General features: G+C 36.8%; 1 long non-coding RNA gene across 2 annotated transcripts; it reads right to left on the reverse strand.

The window, feature by feature from the left end:
• Window positions 1-1,570: 1,570 nt before the first annotated feature.
• On the reverse strand, window positions 1,571-13,565 carry LOC135156803 (uncharacterized). 2 transcript variants are annotated; one of them, XR_010295842.1, is made up of 4 exons: window positions 13,310-13,565; window positions 10,771-10,885; window positions 8,728-9,263; window positions 1,571-7,159 (listed from the first exon to the last, which is right to left on the reverse strand). It is a non-coding gene; the product is annotated as an uncharacterized LOC135156803 (long non-coding RNA). The 2 variants fall into 2 exon arrangements; XR_010295843.1 differs by lacking the exon at window positions 13,310-13,565 and having other exon boundaries at window positions 10,698-10,787.
• Window positions 13,566-25,603: the final 12,038 nt, after the last annotated feature.

Here is a 25,603-nt window from a genome sequence, read left to right on the forward strand (position 1 = left end):
TCAGTGAATATACCATTTACCACAAGAAAGGAACACCAGTCGTTCTTAAAGTTGCTCTTAACTTAAGAACAGCTTCAAGAAACACACACCTGGGGGCCGTTTCATGAAGCTGTTCATAAGTTAAGAGCGACTTTAAGAACGACTGGTGATCCTTTCTTACACACTTAACCATCGTCAGTGAATATACCATTTAAGTTGCCCTTAACTTAAGAACAGCTTCAAGAAACACACACCTGGGGCCGTTTCATGAAGCTGTTCATAAGTTTAGAGCGACTTTAAGACTGGTGATCCTTTCTTATGCACTTAACCACCAATGAATATACCATTTACCACAAGAAAGGATACCAGTCGTTCTAAAAGTTGCTCTTAACTTGCGAACAGCTTTATGAAACACACACCCGTTGTGATCCCCCCGCCTACTAGCGTAAATTCTTGTGTTGCACCTATTGTTCTGGGGGATGATCTATTGTTCCACCCCCCCCCCCCGGAATAATAGGTGCGACACAAGGATTTACGCTACTGGCCCCGCCCCTCCTGCAAGCCAAAGCCGACATCGTTTCTGGAATCTGTAGCTTTTAAGGTTTCAATAGCCATTGTACGTGTAGTAGGTAATCCAAATATAGTGGGGCCGACGTTAATCACTGCACAATTTCCATCATTTCCAAATTTTGACAAGGTCAAGATAAAACTTTCACACATGCCCTTTATAGTCGAGTCACTTCTATATTCAGTGACAAATGTGCAGTGTCAGTAGAATTTATTTATTTTTGAATACTTTTTCATTAATTTCATTAATAATCAGCACTCACATTTGGAATACCTTTTTTGCGCCATATAATTGGCAAATTTGCGACTTAATAAATTGTTGAAAATGCTTGAATGTATTAAGGAATTTCAGAGTGTACAGTACTTTGAAGGTTATGTCATGTTTTGGCTTGCAGCAGGTGAGGATAATCCCCATTGAGATTTGCACATTAATTAAAAAATACACCCCCCTTCGAAAAGTGGACATTATTATAACAAATCCTCTTGTCGACAAGTTTGGAAAACTTACCCCTTTTCAACGGCATTTTTGCCCCCTTTTTACTGAATTGGTAATTTTTGTGTTCTAATAATACTTTCCGTTGATGTGCAAGTCTCAATGAGTCATCGAACCCCCACCCCATCCCATATTTAGGATTCTGGATAAAATGTTGCAAAATGGATCGATATTTAGGGCCAAACTTTTCCTCCTTTTGAAATATTATACCATTGCAATTATTCCTTGGCTGTATTTGTGAGATAAAATATTACAATATCCACCAAATTAGTAATTTTCATTTACTGGTAGCTTCTTTCAAAGTTTTTCCATGATCCAAAATAGGAATTAATGGCACAGCGGTTATTGACCCATTTTGCAACATTCAGAGTAGTTTCAGTTAAAACTAAGGCGGGGTATTTTTTTCATTTTCAAAAAGTGAACTTCATAAAATTTAGTTTCGTGGAAATGATTTCGATTTTTTTTTTAATTAGAAGATTACTGACCAAAGTGTATAGTTTGTCACACATTTAATTTGTATTCTCGAATAATTCACTTTGAAGAGACGCAGTACATGGATAAAATATAGAATTTACAGAACAAGAATAAATAGGCCTTTTACTTTAAATTGGCAGTACTAACGGATATATATCTAGTTTGAATAAAGTTTTTGAGTGTTTCTGTCACAAACTTTTGCTTCTGAAGATAATTGGAAGGTTTTTTTTCTTTGCTGAATTGTTTGATCAGCTTTATTCGCATTTGCATTTACTGAAGTTCACTCTTTTTCCCCACATCCAAGGGTAAGGCGGGAGAGAGAAGGGGGAACAGAAATAAAGGGTGATAGAATGAGGAGTTGGGAAAAAGAAAGGGGTTGTCTTGTTGAGAAGGTAGATGGGATGGTGAGAGCGTTGGACAAGGATGAAAAACCGTTAGTAAAGCTGGATGTGATTGTATGTGAGAGAGCTGGGAGGGAGGTTAATGAAAGGGAGGGAAAGAGAAAGGGTTGTCATTTGAGATGGAAGGGATGATGAGATCGTTTGACAAGGATAAAAGAGCCATCGGTAAAGGTGGATGTGATGGAGCCAGAGTTACAGACCAACACCAATCGGGTAAGAACAGTTTGAGGTAAGGTGAGAGGAGGTGAAAGGTTGCTGAAGATGAATTGCAAAATCCGCAATGAACAAGAATGGAAAGGAGAATTGAAAGAGAGCGTTCGAGATAACCCGGATGTGAAGGGGTAGTGGATTAAGGACTATTTTGTCATTCTTGAAAGAATAAAATGATAAAGAATGAATTTGAAATCATATATCAGATAGAATGAATATGATTCAAAAGAAACATTTAGCAATATAGAAGAATATGAGAAATCATAAAGTTAAGTGATGGAAATGCAAAAAAATATGAAGGGAGAGAGAGAGATAGAGAGCAGGGAGGGATGGGGCGGGGGGGGGGGGGCGAGGGAGTTACCGATACAAGAATAAATACAAGTAGCCAGAAGAAGGGTGTAACAATCATTTACTTATGTTTATAAAATGGTGATATGGATCACAAACAAATGATTGGATGAAATCGATAACGTGACCAATCATTTGTTTTAGCAAACATGAAAATTTGCTGATGACTTGTTCTTATGACCAGTTCTATACAGACAGGTCATTCCTTTGAGATTAGGACAGTTTTACAATATAGGCGGAAGCGGGGGGGGGGGTCCTGTCCCCCCTCAATTTGAGGTGGGGGCGGACCCCCCACCCTAAAATTTCTGCTTGTCCAATTTTTACCTTTGTTCATCCCAAAATTTCAGGTGGACCCCCCTAAATTTGTTGGCTTCCGCCGCCAATATTTAACAAGGATCCACACCACTATGTTATAAACCATCATTTGATCAACAGACGACGTTTGACATTTCACATGGAGCATTCAACAGCGAAGTATTGTTCTGACGGCTTTTATTATGATTATCGGCTGTTATACAATCAGGGTAAACTCGATCAGCTGTCTAATTTGACAAAAATGTAGCTTTGAGTTTCTTTTCAAACTTTTCTTGTTTGTGTTCAATTTTCGCAGGGGGTAATTTTGGACAGTGGAACGAGAAACGTCTGAAAAAAAATAAGCGGAAGTGAGCAAAGTGAACCGTCTATAAGAGTTTTGCATATTACTACACAAGTATAGACAAAGACATTATCAATCAAGTAATTTTTCCCTAAAATAAAAACTGTCTGAAGCTTTTAAGAATTTAGAAATTTAAACGATTTCAATAATCAATTATAATTGGTGAGACGATGCACAAGGCTGCATAATACATGCGCAGGCTCGAAATTAAAAAAAATTGAAAGACATAAGACAGTAAATTATGGTCAATTTTTAATAATGAATGTATAGTTCAATATTTTTCTTCTTCGCAGTCTGCTATCAAAGTGTCATATAACTTGCCATCGTAGATTTGAGATTACAATAACATTACTTTTTATGATGCACAGAGAGCATTTTTAATTGATATTCCCTGATTGTAAAACAACCCATAAAGGAAACATAAGTACGCAGCATAGCCGACAGAAGAAGGGACATAATTTTATTTCTCATTTTTTATGATTCTACTTTCAAATCATTGTTTTTTTTTTAATTATGAAAACACGAAAAATATTTTATTTTGATCATCTTTACCATTTAATTTCAGTGTATGTTCTGTTAGTTTTATGGGCATAGAGCACAATGGCTATGAATTTATTAGACACATGTCACCATTGGAGCCACTTTCATGCAAACTTTACAATGTAATATTCTTTTGCATTTTAAATATTTATATACTATTTACAAAAAAACGGGTGCTTGTTCCTTCGCATTAAGATTTTGGCGGCCGCTAAGGCCACATATAAAATGAAAAGGCGCGTAACGTTTATTTTTAATTCAGATAAATTTTGAACGAAAAAATGCGAGCTTTCACATTTTTTGGAGGAGGGGGAAGTTCTACGATCACGTATGTGATCAGAACTTTCCACTGAATATGCGTGTTTCTCCCCACACTTTTATACCTGTTTTGAAATGATCCTGCCCCCCTCCCCACTTCCACCGGCTATGCTGTTTCGTTTAAGAAATGACAAATATTCAAAGCATATTCCTTTCGTAAGTAACCGAATTAATGTTGAACCTTTTAACGAACAAGTTTTGTAAAAATATTATGAGATTCTGAAGGATAATCTAAAAAAAAAACACATTTAATAGATGAGTGAGCGAGGCATCTGAGCAAAAAAAAAGATGTGGAATTCATGGTATTCAAACCCCAAGCTTAATTTTTGGCCAAGTGCATTTAGCTTTTGTATTATAAATATCAGGCCCCATATTCATCTTCATCAATAAAAATTCTGCCCACTCAAACTGCATGCTGCCCTCGGATTTATAAACGCTGCTATACTGAACCCCGAATAGGCCTATGAAAAGGCAGTTTTATAAGGAATAAATAGGAGTGTGAAATAATGAGATTTCGAGAGAACAGTGCAAGGATCGAAGCAAAGCGTTGGAGCTTTAGAAGACGATGTCATTTTAAAAGACTCCAAAGGCATATTTCTTCAACAATCAGTTATTCAATTCATTTTTTCATCGCCATGAACCGCATGCGGTATATCTGCTAAAATCCTAATGAAACATTAAACAATCATTATTATTATGTTTGACATGATGACATTATACAGCCTCTTCCTTGAGAAATTCAGGGACTTTATGTCACAGCATGCATGGGAACACCCCGCAAATTAAACAGAAACCAGTTGAGAATTCACATACAGTAAATGTGTAAAATACAAACATTCCCTACTCAAGGTAGTCGGCAAAGGTTGTGTTACCTATAGTTTTTCACCAGGGTCCCGTCTTACAAAGAGTTGCGATTGATCCAATCAATCGAAACTGTGGAAAGCCAGCAAAGTCAACATTATGAAAGGCATGTCTGTTAAAAAAAAATCTAGATATGAATGTATATCCATAAATTCATTGATTTATTGACAATTTGGTGTGTTCTCCTTGTTTACAAAGGACATTTTGCAAATTTCCTGTCGAAAAAATACGACATTGATGGATTTCCATAGAGTTACGATTGATCGTAACTCTTTGTAAGACGGGCCCAGTTTACGTTATTCCCGACCTTTCGTTTGAGGACGCGCACGCTTATTTACGACGTTAGTTTATTTTGGAAGAGACTTTTTGGGCCCTTCATCATAGTCGTAAAACTCTGTCCTGCAATGCAAATTGTGTGACATGAGATTTTTTTTCGTTTCGCATCTGCGACAGAAACATTCAATATGCGTTTCGTGTGCAAAATTTTGGTTGCTTCTATGGTAACCCCTGGTAACAGCGATATATCCGATTGAGGACGACTTTCCAAAGCCACATTTGACTCCTCCTAGAGCTCGAGAGGCCGCCCGGGGGCCCACTTCCATTGATTAGTGGATACCAGGAGCGACCACGCGTAAAAGGGGACAGAGTGGGCAAGTACGTTACGTATAGGCCTATGTAACGTTATAAGGGTGTCAAAACGATATTTAAAATGCTGACAAAAAAGGGATATATATCCAGTACTGGTAGGGTTTCACAAGCCAAATTCTTTTTAAGAGATGCATTTTCATAATCTGGAAAAGAATTACTTCCCTTGTTTAGGGTACTTTTCGAAACCCAATGGTCGTGCCTGGTATCCACTCATCAATGGAAGTGGTCCCCCTGGAATTTGAATATAATCCCCCATTTCTGGGGAAAGTAAAACATAATGCCCATTACATCGTGTGCGAGAGGCATATCGTTTGTGTAGAAAGAGTAAACAAAAGAAACAAAAGAAACAAAAAGAAACGAGTTCAAACGTATTGCATATGGTGTGCACATATCAACTCACGCGAAATGTTCGGCTGGAGAGGTTGATCTGACCTATGAAATCAATAATTGCCAGTGATACACCAATAATCCACATCATATCGATTCGATGAACTGTAATGATCTATATCTAAACCTTCATTCAGTAAGTTTTTTCCTCACTCAATATGTACTCGATTTGTTTGAAAAACCACTTTCTTATCCATGTCATAATCTATTTTAGGTCTGTATTTCGAATATCTCCAGCCATCGATCAGTCGTAATATACATGCATGTATGGTGCGGGTGTCGCGGAAAAGGATTTTGCACACGAAAAGCAGATCTGTTGGGCCTGTAACACAAAGCTTAGCATTGGTTGTAGAGCAGTTTTCTACGATTGATTCTATTGACTATTATGCACAATCAATCTTAAAAATCAAGTGTATGATTAAGCGTTAACTTTTGTGTTAGGGGACCCTAATATTAGCGTCCGTTAGGATTGCGAAAGGTCCCAATGTTTATCTGAATAACGCCATGAAAACCCAAAACAGATCATGGGAATGGGTCATATTAGTCATAACCAGGCGCGGATCGAGGGGGGCATAGGGGTGAGAAGCAAAATTAAAATTTGTAATGTAAAAATGCCATTAAAACAGAGGTTTGCCCCCTCTTCTGAAATTTAAGACCATCTTTTCTTTCTTGTCAATTTTTTTTTTGTGTATACGAACTATTTTTATTTTTCTATTTTATTATTTTTTTTTTTTTGGGGGGGGGGGCTTGCCAAAATTTTCCTCCGAAAAATTTGTCCCCCCTTTTGGAAAATCCTGGATCCGCCCCTGGTCATAACGTAAAGTCCCTGGGCTCGGGCCAGCGGAAGACATACAGAAGACCAACTGGATCTTTGATCAACCCTCACCATGACGAGACTGCATCGGGTGAACCTTCCAACCATGGGGATCGGCATGGCCATCGACCGGAGTCCGTTATCCACATCCTCCTCGATCCTTCTAATAGTAAAACTGGGTCCTCGCATTCAAACGGCAAATCGAATTGAATGATCAGCATAGTGGCATCAGACCTCATCTCACCGAAAGATAACCCCATGCGGATGCCTTCCAATCCAAGCAATATTCTCCTATCCACCTGACCCGCCACCATCTCCTAATGAAAACCTGTTCTTTTCCTCGCTGACCTACTCGAACATAAGCCTGTTCCACTCCAAGTTTTTGGCCCGTGATGCATGAGGTGCTCACAGATCGTTGACCACCAGCAAATCTTGAAGTCTTGGTCGACGCCAGGTTAATTCTTGCTCTAATGGAAAACGACAGAAAAGGGGGAAAGAAAAATGAAACAGTCTCCCGTATCTCGTTTATTCATCCAACAAGATAACGGACCTAGAGCCCGATTCATAAAGAGCTGCAACTATCATGACAATGGTAATTTTTCTTCCTGGCGATTACCACTAGCGCTCGGCAGCCAATTACAATCAAGAGTACCATGGTAATAATTACAAAGTTAATATTCTTAGATTTTTTAATAATCTATCTGGCGCGTCTCGAATCAATAAACGAGACAAAGTCATAGGCAGCAATTTGTGACATTTTTGGTCCCTCGATGGGAGACAAACAGGAGAACGAGCAATCCTTTCCCACTGGCGCTAGTCGGCAATGCCTAAAGTCAAATCAAACTTGATTGATTCACAGTACTGAATATAAGTATACAACTCATACCTGTATATTGTTATTTCTATTGTAAAATATCCAAATAAGTATTGTAAATTTTTGAATTCATAAAAATTCAACTGGTCAAACTGGTCGGTGTAAAAATGGAGTGTTGAATCTAATACCAGATAGGCTCCCCGCAGGACTACACCCTGGGGTGTACAAAATACACCCGAGGGCTTGAAATAATACCAGAGGGTGTAAAAGTAGCAATCAAATGTGAACTAACACCCAAACTTTAACACTGCAGCTACAATTGACTGGTGTGTTCGTCTATAAATAAGTACATAAAATCAGAAGGAGAAAAATCACTTATTGGCTATACGAATATAATAATGACCCAAATGACACAATAGTTAATTTCGAGTAAATCAAGAAAAATAAAAACAACTTTTGTGAGCAATTTGGCAATTTTTTCATTCGCTCCGCGGGCACTTTCATGTGGATTTGCAAGATATAAATTAGGCCCTACACACAAGATGTGCTTAAGTTTAAGCAGCAATTTTCCATATTTAATGTCAGCCGAGATATGGACGTGGGTCAATCTCATACTCATATACTCAATAGTAATAACTAACATCCAGAAGTATGTCTGAATAATGCCATAAAACAGATCACAGAGAACAGTAAGGTTGAGTCAATTTGGTTGATCTGGGCCCCGTCTTACAAAGAGTTACGATAGATTCAGTCAACCATAACTATGGAAAGCCAGCAACGCCATTATCTAAAATACATTTTTCTTCTCTTTTCTAGAAATGGTGTGCAGTCCTACATTCAAAGTTTTCTTAAAAATTAAGTGTGCTTCTCTTTGTTTTCAAAGGACAAAAGTGCAAATTTCCTGAAGAAAATTGATGACATTGATAGATTTCCATGGATAAATCGGATCAATCGTAACTCTTTGTAAGACGTGGCACTCGGGAGTCTTTCATGAACGGACTGTCAGACGTTTTATCCGACAAGTCCCGCTCTATATCCGACATCTACCACATCAACTTGGCCAATCAAAATCAAGGAGTTATCGGATCCGAAAACTTGCAGGATAAAAAAAATATTGACGGAACGGTTTCCTGTTTTCTGTCATTGAATCCCGTTGTATGTCTCGGTGAACATTCCCATCAGGTCAAGTTGACCAACTAGAGATCCTTGATCACCCCTTACCTGCATTGGGGGAACTTTCCAGTCGTAAAGGCCATCGTATCTGTATCGTCGACCGAAGTACACTGCCACGCCTTCTACCTTCCTGTGGTGATCCTGCGTGTTGTAGGCTCTCTTAAGTTGGAAACAGACTTGGCCGGTGAACCGCGATGGACGTCAGACCTATCTCACCGTAGGATAGTCTCACGAGGACGCCTTTGAAGCAACATTCTCCTTTGGGGCCGTTTCATAAAGCTGTTCGTAAGTTAAGAGTGACTTTAAGAACGACTGGTGGTCCTTTTTTACGCGCTAAACCGTCGCCTATGGTGTACACCATTTACCAAAAGAAAGAATCACCAGTCGCTCTTAAAGTCGTTCTTATCTTACGAACAGCTTTATGAAACACCCCCAGGCCACATGGGTGGCGATGTATATACTGTATTATACTCTAGCGTAGCCCTATTAAAATTGTGATTCGGCATGCATTGGGCAACAGTCAGTCGTAATTTGAGCCCTGATGTGGGGTGGAAGACTTGGTCGACATAAGGTTAATTCTTGTGCTGTTGGGAAAAAAAAACAGAAAATAAAATGGGTGGAACTGTCTTCTACAGACATGCCAGCAACAGAGAGCTACAACTCATCACATGAGAAATTACAACTGCATGTATCAGACAATATATGAATTTAATTCAATTCATCTTTATTTCTCAAGCCGATTAAAACGGCCCTTTTAAAAACATAAATTCTAACCATTTTATTATGGCAACTGCCATGGTAACAAGTCGGGGCAGCCAATCACGTTCAGTCAATCTGGCTGTTTAGAAATACAGGCCGTATACAACACTGAATTTCTTACCAGTTTTAAAACGTTTTGAATATACACAAAATTTAATTTTAATCATAAAAAAATTGCACAGATTTAAAATAAATCCAGATGGAATGTAATTAGGGGCCAATCGCAATGTGGACTTTTAATCCTTTGAAAATAGTTTTAAATCTCGAAGGATTTAAATTCAAAAGCTTTGAGATTTAAAAATGAATCTGTAGAATTCAAACTAAATTCAAAACTCGATTGGTCCGTGATTACACTTCATCTGGATTTATTTTACATCCCTGTATTAGTGTAGTGGTACTAAAGACGGAATCATTATATATAATGCTTAGAATGTGTATAAGTCCTAACCGCTACACTGAAAAAAACTCCGGTGTTGATTTAACACCAACCCGGAATATGTCCACACCAGAGAAGTGTTAAACAACACCACTTTGGTTTTCACAACACCAGATATGTGTTTATACAACACCAATTAGTATTAAAACAGCTTCGATTTGATTCCAAACTGGTGTTATTTTAATACTTCTCTGGTGTAGTCATTATATAAATTCCGGGTTGGTGTTAAATCAACACCGGAGTTTTGGTAGTGTATTTTGCTTCCATAATTATCATTATTGATGTCACCTGTCTCACCATTATTACCCTGTCATGGACAAAATATATTCAAACGATTCCTTTTACCAGTTGTTGGTATAATCTTAACGAGGACGGATTTGTGAGAATGGTACATGAACATGTTCATATCTTATGCTGATAGCGTATATACTCTCAAAATGCAAAGGAGGCAGGGAGCTAATCTGGAGCCCGTAACACAAAGCTTAGCAATGATCAAAGAACATTTTTCTACGATTGATTCCATTGACTACAATGTACAACCAATCGTGGAGATCTTACCAATCCTTTATGTCTGTTTTTGTTCATATGTATACGAACATTCTGCTTATTCGAACATATTGATTAAACATTGTCATATACAGTAACACCTAATTCTGATTTCATTTAAATGTTAATTAGCTATACCTTTACCAGATTTAAGGGTTTTCTTTTACTATTATTAATTGGATAAATTTATCACAAACATTCAAGTTGTGTTTCCTTTTTGTGAATACACCCTATAAAAATTATTCTTAGTCGACTAACGCAAGGGTAAGATACAAACCGTCTTTAAAGGATCGGCTTCTCATAAAAAAAACCGCCTAATTCAGTATTTGATGAAGGAGATACGAATGAACCTGATGCATCGATGTTTCCTGGTTGCCGCTTGGGTCCCTGGTGGATTTCCTGTACCTCACTTTCTGCTGGATCCTATTTATCCTAGGCCTATTTGTCCAGTAAAACCAGGTATATCTTAAAAAAAGGATTGACATGACAATCATTTTTTTTTCTCATATTACCAGCGATGGATTCCTTATCACACGTAAGAAGAAAAAAAGGTTAACTATCCAATATAATCAATACAGCAAAAAGAACATTTAAAATCATTTATATAGCGCTTATCACAAAGAATGTCTCTAAGCGCTTGAACGTTGATGTAATTTATCGAAAATCAAATCACATGAAACTATACATTTATACATTGGTGGATGAAGCAAATCTTAAGGGGAAATATTATGACCCGAATTTCACCCGGCTGCTAAAGCTGTTGTTTATATTTTTGTTTACGGGGTAGTCTACACTAACGTCTGTAGTTTTAAGTACATCTTAGTTTCTCTTACAAACATGATGAGATACCTAACACAGCAGGAGCATTTACAGGATTTTGCACCCCGTGGGCCCTGCCTGATTTTGGTACCATGAATGTGTACTTTTCGAAAAATGGCGCCCCCATAAACATGAATGATGAACTGGATAGTATCTAAACGAAGCTGAAAAGTTTTGATAACCTGACCTAAAATGTTGGCATTCTAAGCACTTTGGGTCATCAGGCAGGATGGGTATCTATCTAAACAACAATATTGATGTGAACATTTTTGATATTCCGACCTAAAATTTAGACAATCCGAGTACTTTTGATAATCATGAAATAATGGACATAATCTAAACTTAACATTTTATGCGAGCGCGTAGCGCGAGCTGAAATTTTTTTCATTTAGATCTGGCCAAAAATTTGATATTCTAAAGCACTTTTTGTTACCATGAATGAGATGTGTATCTATTTAAACAATAATTGATGCAAGCGCGAAGCCCCCAAAAATATTGATTTTCCGACCTAAAATTTTGCCGAAATTTTGACAGTCCAAGCACTTTTGGTCATCATGAGTAGGATAGGAATATAACTAGTCAATTGTTTGTTATTCCAACTCAAAACTGGACATTCTAAGCAATTTTGTGACCATGAACAGGATGGGTACCTATCTAAACAATGAATGCGATGAATATTTTTGGTAATCTGACCTAAAATTGGGACATTCTGAGCACTTTTGGTAATCATGAACACAATAGCTATTTAAATAAACATTTTTGCGAGAGCGAAGTGCGAGCTAAACCTCTTTTATAATCCGACCAAAACCTTAAAATTCTAATACATTTATTGTAATCAAGAATAGGATAGATATCTATCTAAACAATTGATGCGAGCGCGAAGCGCGAGCTGAAAATAAGTCAAACAAAAAGTTGTCATTTTATGTCATTTTAAAGCTTCGCTTAATTTTACAAAAATTAGTTATATGCACATCCCGGTCAGTATGCAAATGAGCGAACTGATGACATCACTCACCCACTTTTTCTTTTGCATTTTCTTATATGAAATATGAAATAGTCTAATTTTCTCCTCATTGTCCTGTAAAACAAAAATTTTATTTCTCCCTGAACGTGTGGAATTACCATTGTTAAACATTATGTGGTTCAGTCAAGTTTTTCCTTATTGTCAAATCTGTAAAATTTGAAATATTTTATAATTCAAACAATAAAAAAAAGGAAATAGTGAGGGACATCATTGATTCTCTCATTTTCATGTGACTAAATTGTGTATATAACTATTTTGTGAAAATAGGCGAAACTTTAAAATGTCACAACTTTCTTATTTTACATCCGAATTTGATAAAATTTTCAGCATTATGTTTGTCTGATTATCTCTTTTGATTCAATTCAACATTTTCTGAGGTAGACTTGACCTTTTAGATTATGTAAGTTATTTTTCTTATTGTTAATATTTTTCAGTTTTTTAGTCCCGCTATTGCTTTTAATTATATTTTACTTGTATTATCATAATGTATTTTGCTATGTCTATTCATCGACTATTTCTGCACTTCATGACACTCCTTCCAGTGGCTCACTTTATTCATCATCCCAGTATAGCTTCTGTATGAGCTGCTAAAGGGATTACTTCATCAAGTATCAAGTATCAAGTTTCTTTAACTAATATTGTATGTTTTTATGATTTATGTCATATGATTTTCTGCTTTTGGCATTATTACCATGTTTGATTGTATATTGTACTTTTTATTTTATGTGCATGGACCCCTATACGAAAAACAGCATTTGCTGATAGGGTGTTCCATCCCACGAATGGCAAATGAATAAATAAATACATACATACATACATAAATATTTACAAATTTATGGTACAATACATGATCGGTAGCATATACGTAGCTGAAAGCAATCACCAAACGAATTCTAACTGTTTTTCTATTTCTTTTGTATTCTTCGGTTTCTGTATTCTTAGTTTTGGTGACATATTTTGAACTTAGATGACATCTTACTTTAATTTTCAAAATCATCTTTAATCGTCTTACATGAAGTATTGAGATAATCATCCCATGCACTTACCTGGTTATCGCCAGAATAATGTATGAAATCCCTTCCTGCATTTTCCCTCCTTTGCTCTCATACGCTGTAATATAAGGAGAAAAAATCTGTGGATATCTTGTGGGGGAAAAACCTTCCAGCAGTTTAAATTCAGCTATCGTTGAAGCCTTTCTAAGCGTTGTTGTTGTTGGTGCACGTGATGATGATGCCGTGGTGTACCCCGTATTCACGGCTTGCATTCCTTTGTAAGCCTGTATCACTATCGCCTGCCCTTCAGCTATTCAAATTTTCCCGCCTATTGAGCGCTCGTTTATTCGCCCCAGTGCATTGCTATGGATCTATTATCATGGACAGACATCGGCGTTTTGTTAATGGATTACTTTCGTCGATATGCCCTTTCAACATTTGCTACACGTTTATTTAGTTTAATCAATTAATTCAGGACAATATAAAATCACTGAAATCATTGAAAATAAAGGAGGAAATATCGTAATTCACAAGCTAGACGAGCTCAGGTCAACATCCCTTATGTGACAATTTCAAAATGTCATATGAAACCCTCGCCCATTTATAATTAATAATGTGAAAAAGGTTAAATGTTTTACAGACTCTTGCTCTCTCCAAGAAACTTTCGGCATACTGTATTGCATGAGAGCGAGTTTTCGAACCGTGACGAATTAAAAAACACAGCAAATGAATAGAAATGCCCGTCAAATGTCAATGAAGGGCTGGGAGGTCTTTGTAAAAAAAATGAACATTACTTGTCGGTAACTGACATTATACATTAACATTTACCAGTGCTATATGATTTTCAAAGGCATAATTTTCTTGGTACTTATATGTAAAGGCTTTTTTAAATCATAAAAGCTTCAAAATACTTTACATTTTAAATTGTCAAAAGATAAGAAATATATGTTTTACTTACTGGGGGGGGGGGGGGTCATAGCAGCTACATGTATTCCTATAGTAATTTAATATGGCTTCGACTGTACACATTGATTAATCTGACTATACACCCATTTACATATATTCATCAGCTTTATATTGACTTTTAAAACCTTTTCCTTCTCCAACCTCCCCCTCCCCTCAAGAAAGGCAAAATAAATAAGGGATATTCCCCTAGGCTACCCCTCCCCCAATCTCATGCAGGCATGCAGTTTTATTGATTTCTATTCTGATCAGTGCAAGCAATGCTTGTTCATATCTGTCGGATTTCAATTTTCTTCAAAATTTGTTTAATCTTTGCTAATTTCTTTTTAAGCTGTTATAACAAAAATAACCTCCAGCTTCTAAACTGAAACTGAGCTATAATTTGTAAATTAAAAAGAGACACAGTCTTAGTAGATCCATGCAACTGTCAACTTGTAAACCCAAAACAAAAATCGTATAACACATCTACACTACCAACAGGTATAACAAGTGGAACGCCTCTGGCAGTCTCATCTGCATCACGCGAGTCAATATAGCAATAGTGCTGACTTTGAAAACTACTATAAAATAATTATTCACAAAAAACACCATTCATATAATGATAAAATACTACGTTCATCGACATTTGACCTTGATCATGTGACCTAAAACTTGTGATACTTGATTACCCCTATATCCACATTTTATGCACGATATCTATAAACTTTAAAAGTTATGACAGCAATCTAATAATTCCTCAAAAAGGGGCAAAGTTCAATGACCTTTAATGGCCTTTGACTTTGGTCATGTGACCTGAAACTCGTATGAGATGTTCAGTGATACTTGATGACTCTTATGTTCAAGTTTTATGAACTAGAACAATAAATTTTCAAAGTTATGATGGTAATTCAACAAATACCCCCAACTCGGCCAAAGTTCATTGACCTTGAATGACCTTTGACCTTAATCATGTGATTACACTTATGTCCAAGATTCATGAATCAGATCCATAAACTTTCAAAGTTATGATGGTAATTCAACAGATACCCCCTATTTGGCTAAAGTTCGTTGACCCTAAATGACATTTGACCGCAGTCATGTGGCTTGAAACTCAAGCAGGATATTTAGTAATACTTGATTAATCTTATGTTTAAGTTTCATGAACTAGGTCCATATATTTTCTAATTTATGATGATATTTCAAAAACTTAACATTCAGTTAAGATTTTGATGTGGATTCCCCAACGTGGTCTAAGTTCATTGACCCTAAATGACCTTTGACCTTGATCACGTGACCTGAAACTCAGACAGGATGTTCAGTAATACTTGATTAATCTAATGGCTAAATTCCATGAACTAGGTTCGTATAATTTCTATGCTGTCATTTCAAAAAACTTAATCTTCAGTTAAGATTTGGTGTTGACGCCGCCGCACAGTGGGCCAGAATGAGTTGAAAGTGCGCCAAAATTATATTCCGGGTTATATTTTTACTTTAACATGTTGATTAAGGGTAATTTTGGGCGTAGAATCGACTGAACACAATTTAAAGCCGATATGACGTCACTTTGATACCATTGGCTACTTAAAGCAATTCTGTGAAAAGACAAATTACGCTAAACAATGTGCCGTATATAAACTTTGTGTTATGTGTTACTTAAAGATTGACCAGAGTGAATGTTGGTTTATGCTTCACATGCCTAAAAATTGTGTATGAGATCCGGAAAATAATTTATGGCATAAAAATGATAATTAGATGAAACAAATACTTAAAAATCTGAAAAATATTAACCGTGCTTTATCAAGCGTTGTAGACTTGGGTAAAACGCAGAGTATATAATACGAATATTTTACTATCATGACTGTGAGAAGGGCGCTTTTGGCTGAATTTATTCTAAAAGTAAATTTTATCTCTGGAAGAGGGGCGGGTAGCACTTATATGCATTGTCAACCTTTATTTTGTTTTCATTATGACCGGAATTCATGTCATTTGTATGGAATGGAAGGGGAATCGTCCTCGCCGTGCAAAAATGAACGGCAATGTACACCCCACACGGTGCGCTGCGATGACTGCGCGGTATAAAAATGACCGTTTTTGAACAGGTTTTGGGGGAGTAGTGTCAAGTAAAATCGGCTCCAACATGAAAACGGGTAAAAACGGGCAGCTAAATTTGGTATCGACTTAAAGCTTAGACATCTGGCAATATGATAATGATAGAATTTAAACGGAAATCTAAACTTTTTAAGTGTAAATGCAAAAAACATGGATTATCCGCCTATTTCGAGGAATAATTATCTTATAAACCTCCTGAAATGTGTCTTTTATCTACTTTGAACCCTTTCACACACAAAAAAGAATATATCAGGATTATGTGGGTGCCATTTCAGATTCCTACATGAAAAACCTCCTGTGAAGTGGCTTGTTTTTCAACTAAGTTGTAATATACGCGTCATTTCGCAAAATGTCACAATTTACGATTTGAGGTAGGAAATTAACAACCTTTATGCCAATTCCCGAATGAAATATTTTGCTGAAGTGTTGTCTTTCAACTGGGCATGACAAAAATTACAAATCTGAAATTGCCCAAAATGACTTTTGGCGCACTTTTGTTTCGCCCCGGCCCACTGTGTGCCGCCGCCGTCGGAAAAGCGGCGCCTTTAGTCTCACTCTGTTATGCAGGCGAGACAACTGAAAACTAACTCCAAGTTTTGATTGGTCCCTTACTACATTCCACCTGAATTTACTTCAAATCCTTGCAATTTAGAGTGTCTAGAGAACACAGGGGGCTAGTCAAATATATTGCTGTACACACGCATGACTCCCCCCCAAAAAAAACGCGTTTAAAGGGGTGTTTTTTCAGTTTTGGACGCGGGACGCGCGTGCACCCGTTAAGGGTATCAAAACACCGAATAAAAAAAGGGGTAGTCTTGAAAAACTGGTCAATGGTCAATCGCAGGGTCAAACGTGTTTAGGCTGTTTTTTTCTAAAGCTTTATTTAAAGACTAGCCAAATGTGTGTAGGGCATGTTTTTTGTTTAGGGGCCAAAATGTGTAAATAAACCCCGCAAAACAACTTGTTATAGGGGCATGGGCGGAAATCTCTCCCAAAAGGTAGGGGGGACACAGGGGCGGATCCAGCCTTCGCCAATAGGGGGGGGGGCAGAAATTTGTTTCAGCCATATTTTCCCCGATCGGCAGCTCGAAGATGATTTTTGTTTGTTTCTTTGAAGGGGTAGTCCTCATTAGTCACTTCTTAGCTTTATTCTTATAAATTAATATATAATATCATAATCCTTATTTGTATGATGCGAGCGCGAAGCGCGAGCTAATTTTTTGGAAATTTTATGTATTTTTTCCTAAAATTTGAACTGATTCTGGTCTTGTTTTTTTTTCCTGAAAAAGATGTGTATGCAACTTAAGTACTACGAACGCAAAGCGCGAGGAAAAATGTACTGATGGAAAAGATACATGTTAAAGTAGCAGTAGCATTTAACAATCAAATAATGCACCTAAAGAATGGAAATTCTAAGCACTTTTTGTAACTCAAGCAGAATAGGTATATAAGTAAACAAATAATGCGAGCGCAAAGCGCGAGCGGAAAATTTCGAGATTTAGTCCTATAATATTTACTGAACGAGACACTCTATTTATGTTTTGTAAATCCTGAAAAGGATGAGTATTAATAATGTGAGCGCAAAGCGCGAGCAGAAAATTTTTTAATATGTTTTGAACTGGTACCTGTTGAAAAGGTACCTGTAAAGGACTGCTTGCACTTAGCCATGAAGGCGTTACATATTTCAACAATCAAAAAATGCGAGCGCGAAGCGCGAGCTGAAAAATTTTGAACTTTCTAAAGAAAGAATTGAAATTTTTAATTAGTTTTTGTAATCGTGAACAGGATAGCTTTATAATTTAACGATTGATGCGAGCGCGCAGCGCGAGCAGAAAAAAAAAATCGAGATTTATAGACCTAAAAATGGCCCACTCTGTTCATGTTTTGTAAATCATCAAAAGGATGAGTAATATGGGGTCTTCCTACATTAATAATGCGAGCACAAAGTGCGAGCAGAAAATTTTTGATATTGTGATCTGAAACTGGGTAATGATTTAAATTAGAGAACAAGTTGAGTATCTGAATAAACATGCGTGAGCGTGATGTTGTTGAAGGTTTGAATGGTGGCATGTACAATCGCTGATGTGGTTTACGGTACACCATGTGGAGTGTTATAGAAACAGTGGAAAGAGGAAGAAAAGGAATTGGATAGGCGAGAAAGTGGAGATTTGAGAGTAGAGTATTCCTTTCTTGAAAGTAGTCCTGAAAGGGACTGTAAACCAGAAGAGTTTGATGAGTTGAAGAAACAGCTTGAGTAGTAGAGCTGATGAGGAGATGCTGGCTTGAGTCGGCGAGTAGAGATGATGAGTAGTAGAGAGACTCGACGTTTCGGGCAGGTTGACTGTCCGTCTTCATGAGTGAAGACGGACAGTCAACCTGCCCGAAACGTCGAGTCTTTATGGAATACACGAAAATAATAGGTACCTGATAAATCAAAATTTGCGAGCGCGCAGCGCAAGCAGCAAATGTTAACATTCAGACCATAAAACTGACATTTTTACAGAGCACTTTTTAAAAACCAATTTGTAAATTACACAAAATAATGAAAGTTCGATTTCCGAGGTGAAATATGTTTTGTATATTGACTTCCAAACTTGATATTCGAACTCCATATTGAACAAGATATGTAAATCACCCTAGATCCGCCTATGGGGACAAGGGGCGGGAAAATTTGACAAGCAAAAAAAAAATGGTTATCATCGTCAAAGTAAGTTCATCTCGTCCCAAAATACATGTGTTATTTCGATTTATAATGATGTATTTCTTACCATCATAAAAGACCAAAAATAGTAGGGGGGACATTTGATATTGTGTCCCCCCTACTATTTTGAGTAGGGGGGACACGTCCCCCCTGGGATTTCCGCCCATGTATAGGGGTTATTTTGCACACAAAGAAAAACTCGTTTATGGGGTGTATGGAAATAATTTGGCCACACGCATGTACAGCAATACATTTGACCCCTCCCCAGGAGAACACTTAATGGGTATAACTTGCTGTTTTCATGCTGTTTTTCAAAGGGGCGATAAAACTGCCACAAAACAGCTGTACAAAGGAAGAGAAACGGGCTACAAATAAAACGGCTGTACAAAAGGGGGGTGTTGAAAAGGGCTACAAAACGGCTAAAATAAGGCAGGATCCTCACTGCCCTATTCAACAAGGTGTCATAGTATCAACTTGTTTCTGAATGTTGGGGGGGGGGGGTGGGTGACAAGTGACACCTCAATTAGGGCCCCATTGCATAAAGGTTACCACTATGGAATCTTTTATTTTGATTGGCTGTTTATCAGCATTACAATGGTAGTTGCCATCGGATTGCGAAGTTATTACCATAAGAGTAACTTTAATGTAACAGGACCCTAGTTCTCTCATAAAAATATACAGGCATAACAAAACATTACCATAGTTTTATCAAGCAAAGTTATTTCCACTGGCTGCCTTTTATAGCATTAAAAAAGGATTGACAAATCAACGTTGTTATTCCTGTATAATTTTCCTGAGTTTTCATAAGAAAAAAAAGAAAATGAACGATAAAACTATATGGGTTTCTCTTTGAAGTTCAAATACAATCTGAAAAATATTTTGGTAGAATTTTCTTTAATTGGTCCCACTCAACTTAACATAAAATGCATTATGAGATGTGAGTTACATCATGATAATGAAGGGATCTATGTGACATTGATTATTATCATGGTTAATAATAAAGATAAACACCCATTATTCTTGATGTAAATTTTCTGAGACACTCTGTACTAGTAATGTTCTAGTTAAAATTCATTGAAATAATATAAAAGTCCTGTGTGAAGTAATTTGACTACACGTTGCACGTTGGTAAACTGCATGCACGCATGCCTTGTAGAGCCAGGTAGGGGCTAACTTCAATTTAAGCAAAGTACTTAGCTAAAAAGACAAGTATCAAATTGAATACCAGCCAGTCACTAAAGTTTAGATTTTATTTTACATTCATGAAATTCAAAGTGTATGATTGACAACTGAACTTGGAAATAAAGGAACGTTAGAGACAGTTTGAGGTAGAATGGTATAATTTATCTGAAAAGACAATTAACATCTTTATATATATATCTGACATTATGCTCATATATGTGGCCAACGTCATTGGAGTAAGTAAATAATGGTGGTAATGATTTAAAACAAAGTTAATCTTTATGGCAGATTCATATTGCACTCTATCAAATAGCATGTTGAATACCAAAAGCTTTCATAAGTGTACTAATTGTGCCGTCAATATAAAATATACTTCATGATGTATCTAACTAATATTCCATTCTCAAATACATGTTTAAACAAGTTTAATGGAAACCAGTTTATTGGGAACCACTTTAAGATGTAATTGGGATGCTCGAAGCAGTCAAGGAAGCAATCTTAAGAAGTCTTGAAACTGGTTGAGGTTTAGATCAGGACACACACAACCAGTCTTTGGGTGCCCTACTCAGTATACACAGTGTGAAGAATACTAATGATTGTGCTTATGCAGCAATTTCCATTTTTACCCAAAACATGTGGCCCCACTGAGAGTGTTCCCATAGCAACAAGATTACTTTACGTGACGTGATTCTGGAAACCAGTTCAGGAGCCGGTGATGAGAATGCATGCAAAGAGATCCTCTAAACTGCATGGTTTCCTAAACTGATTTAAGGGAAACCAGTTCAAACAAGTATATGAGAACAAGGTCATTAGCTGTCTTACAAACAACGATTTTTTTTTCAAAATGAGTAATTAGCATTTTGTACGTTTTAAAAGGCAAGTCCACCCCAGGAAAAAGTTGATTTGAATCAATAGAGAAAAATCACACAAGAATAACGCAAAAAATTTCATCAAAATCGGATGTAAAATAACAAAGTTATGACATTTTAAAGTTTCACTTATTTTTCACAAAACAGTTACATGCACAACTCAGTGATATGCAACTCACTATTTCTGTTTTTTATTGTTTAAAGTATACGATATTTCTATTTTCACAGATTTGACAATAAGGACCCCCTTGGTTAAACCACAAAATATTAAAACAATGGTCCACATGTTTAGGGAGGAATAAAACTTTGTTTATCATGACAATGTGGAGAAAATTGAAATATTTCACATTATAATGAAATACAAAAGAAATAGTAAGTGGGTCCCCTCATTTGCATACCGACCAGGATGTGCATATAACTGTTTTATGAACAACTGTCCCCATTACTTAGTATATATTTTACTTAAATTGCCTCTTTAATCACATCCAGGGGCTTCGATCCATTTTTCAGATTGGGGGGGCAAAATCATTAACGTTCCAAAGGCGCTGGATCGTACAAAACACCCACCCACCCACACGCGTATATATATATATATATATATATATATATATATATATATATATATATATATATATATATATATATATATATACATATATATATATATATATATATATATATATATATATATATGTATATTATATACACACACACACACATGACTCATGAGACACAGACACGTATCTCACCAACAAATTAATGCGAGCGCGAGCTGAAAATTTTGATATTTCGATCTGAAAAAATGTCAGTTTACTGGACGTTTTTGATAAAGAACAAGCTATATATCCAAGAAAAGATGAGTGCAAATTGAAGCAGTTCTTTTGCGGTTTAGAACTGAAAACGGGACATTTACATTCACCAATTTAATTATGGAAAGTATGGGTTTTTGCTACAGAAATGATGCGAGGGCGAAGCGCGAGCTGAAAATTTTTAAATTCCAATCTGAAAAGCGGATATTTTGAGCACAATTTTAAATAAAGAACGAGTTTATTATCTCAATCTCGCTTGCTGAACTTTACAATCTTGTTTATTTTATGCATATCCGGAATTATTGGGGGGGGGGGGGGGGCAAAATGATGTTTGCCCCCCCAATATATTTTCATTGGTGGGGCGATCGCCCCCCTGCCCCTCCCCCCAGGATCGACGCCTCTGATCACATCTATCAGTAGATCGTGTGTTCTTTCTATAGCAGGGCATGTAATACAGATTTTTAAAGAATACATCATGGATAAAGAGTTTGTATCACCACAAGAAAAAGCAGAAACTATACATTTTGAGGGTATTTTCATCAAAGGGAAAGTTGTTCGCATGTGACATCACCCATCCTTGTCGCATTGCCAATGGGAGGATCTCCATAGCATTAGTGACTGGAATATTCAAATGCTCATAACTTTCTCACTATTTGTCCGATTTTTCTCAAACTTTCTTTGTTCTTATTCTTTGATTTTTTTGTTTTGACACAAGCCTACTTATCCCAAAGGTTTCATTCCCCTTTAACTATTCATAGAATCTGAACCATATAGTAGTGTTTTCTGGCCGTTATTAAATTTCAGATGGCACGTAGTCTGGGCAGGATGTACCCTCTCCCCATCCTTAACTTCGACATACATGACTTAAGACGCCGATAGAGTGCTGTTTAGCAAGGTGGGCGACAGCAGGACTTTCGGACTTGTCGTTAAAGCATCGATTCTTCAGAGTATGAACTATTCCTCAAAGACTGAACAATATGGTGACGTATGGAACTGAGACAAAGAGAGTGATTGGATTCTGAGAACAATTATATGTGCATATTTTACGTCGATTATCGTAGAGCGAGTGCGTCTACTTTAGCAAAGAAATGGTTCAGAATAGAGAGTGGATAGTGGATGGATTGTTTACCGATGTAAGAGGGTAATAGATATTTAAGTGAATCAGTTGTTAAAGGTTTAAGTTTTGGAGAGGTTACGATGGGGTTACGATCAGGTCAGTACAAGATCTGCTTTGTACATGTTAGCCCTAGAGGCAAGTACGGTTGTGACACATAAATATTGTTTAAAGAATATTGTTACTTGGAGAGAGATAGAACAGTGTATCCTTTGGAAAGAAAGAATCTGAGTTAAAGGCATGGCTGATGTGAATATTATTTTTATCAAGTTGTCCCCATGTGACAATTTTCCAATGGTATTCAGACATGTATGAACTTTCCAATCTTGACGTGTTCTGTCACCTCAGGGTCTCTTTAGTTCATCTCCATTTTATGGTATAAATTTGTTTCCAAAATACTAAAGAAAAAAATCAGACAAGCACAAATTTAATGGACAAATGGACATCCCGGTTGTCCACTTATGTTGAGATCAGTGTCGTCGATTTCTGATGTACATGTCCCCATGATAAAACTGCAGGTTAATTCATTTAATCCGGTATTCTTGTCTGATCTCTTTTTGAGTAGACTCTCAAATTTCAACCATTAGGATTAAAAAAAAATCAACGCAACAAATTAGAGTATCCAAACAAATTATTTATAAAAAAGAAAAATAAGTAATGCAGGACCAGATGTTCAGCATATTGGAATGGTATTGGATTTAATTCATTCAGTATACATAAAATAATCTTGACATATCTTCTCTGGGCACTGCTGAAAGAACACCTAATAAATAAAGTGTTACACTTTGTAAGAAGATATAAATGATAGAAAAATGAGTAACATAACAGCAGCCATATCTCTTTAAATGGATAATCCGGGCTGAAAATACATCTTAAAATATAGAGTAGAATTCACTGATGAGACAGACACGTATCTCACCAACAAATTAATGCGAGCGCGAGCTGAAAATTTTGATATTTCGATCTGAAAAAATGTCAGTTTACTGGACGTTTTTGATAAAGAACAAGCTATATATCCAAGAAAAGATGAGTGCAAATTGAAGCAGTTCTTTTGCGGTTTAGAACTGAAAACGGGACATTTACATTCACCAATTTAATTATGGAAAGTATGGGTTTTTGCTACAGAAATGATGCGAGGGCGAAGCGCGAGCTGAAAATTTTTAAATTCCAATCTGAAAAGCGGATATTTTGAGCACAATTTTAAATAAAGAACGAGTTTATTATCTCAATCTCGCTTGCTGAACTTTACAATCTTGTTTATTTTATGCATATCCGGAATTATTGGGGGGGGGGGGCAAAATGATGTTTGCCCCCCCAATATATTTTCATTGGTGGGGCGATCGCCCCCCTGCCCCCCCCCCCAGGATCGACGCCTCTGATCACATCTATCAGTAGATCGTGTGTTCTTTCTATAGCAGGGCATGTAATACAGATTTTTAAAGAATACATCATGGATAAAGAGTTTGTATCACCACAAGAAAAAGCAGAAACTATACATTTTGAGGGTATTTTCATCAAAGGGAAAGTTGTTCGCATGTGACATCACCCATCCTTGTCGCATTGCCAATGGGAGGATCTCCATAGCATTAGTGACTGGAATATTCAAATGCTCATAACTTTCTCACTATTTGTCCGATTTTTCTCAAACTTTCTTTGTTCTTATTCTTTGATTTTTTTGTTTTGACACAAGCCTACTTATCCCAAAGGTTTCATTCCCCTTTAACTATTCATAGAATCTGAACCATATAGTAGTGTTTTCTGGCCGTTATTAAATTTCAGATGGCACGTAGTCTGGGCAGGATGTACCCTCTCCCCATCCTTAACTTCGACATACATGACTTAAGACGCCGATAGAGTGCTGTTTAGCAAGGTGGGCGACAGCAGGACTTTCGGACTTGTCGTTAAAGCATCGATTCTTCAGAGTATGAACTATTCCTCAAAGACTGAACAATATGGTGACGTATGGAACTGAGACAAAGAGAGTGATTGGATTCTGAGAACAATTATATGTGCATATTTTACGTCGATTATCGTAGAGCGAGTGCGTCTACTTTAGCAAAGAAATGGTTCAGAATAGAGAGTGGATAGTGGATGGATTGTTTACCGATGTAAGAGGGTAATAGATATTTAAGTGAATCAGTTGTTAAAGGTTTAAGTTTTGGAGAGGTTACGATGGGGTTACGATCAGGTCAGTACAAGATCTGCTTTGTACATGTTAGCCCTAGAGGCAAGTACGGTTGTGACACATAAATATTGTTTAAAGAATATTGTTACTTGGAGAGAGATAGAACAGTGTATCCTTTGGAAAGAAAGAATCTGAGTTAAAGGCATGGCTGATGTGAATATTATTTTTATCAAGTTGTCCCCATGTGACAATTTTCCAATGGTATTCAGACATGTATGAACTTTCCAATCTTGACGTGTTCTGTCACCTCAGGGTCTCTTTAGTTCATCTCCATTTTATGGTATAAATTTGTTTCCAAAATACTAAAGAAAAAAATCAGACAAGCACAAATTTAATGGACAAATGGACATCCCGGTTGTCCACTTATGTTGAGATCAGTGTCGTCGATTTCTGATGTACATGTCCCCATGATAAAACTGCAGGTTAATTCATTTAAT

This window comes from Lytechinus pictus, chromosome 15 (genome assembly GCF_037042905.1).
Source record: "Lytechinus pictus isolate F3 Inbred chromosome 15, Lp3.0, whole genome shotgun sequence".
NCBI lineage: Eukaryota > Metazoa > Echinodermata > Echinoidea > Temnopleuroida > Toxopneustidae > Lytechinus > Lytechinus pictus.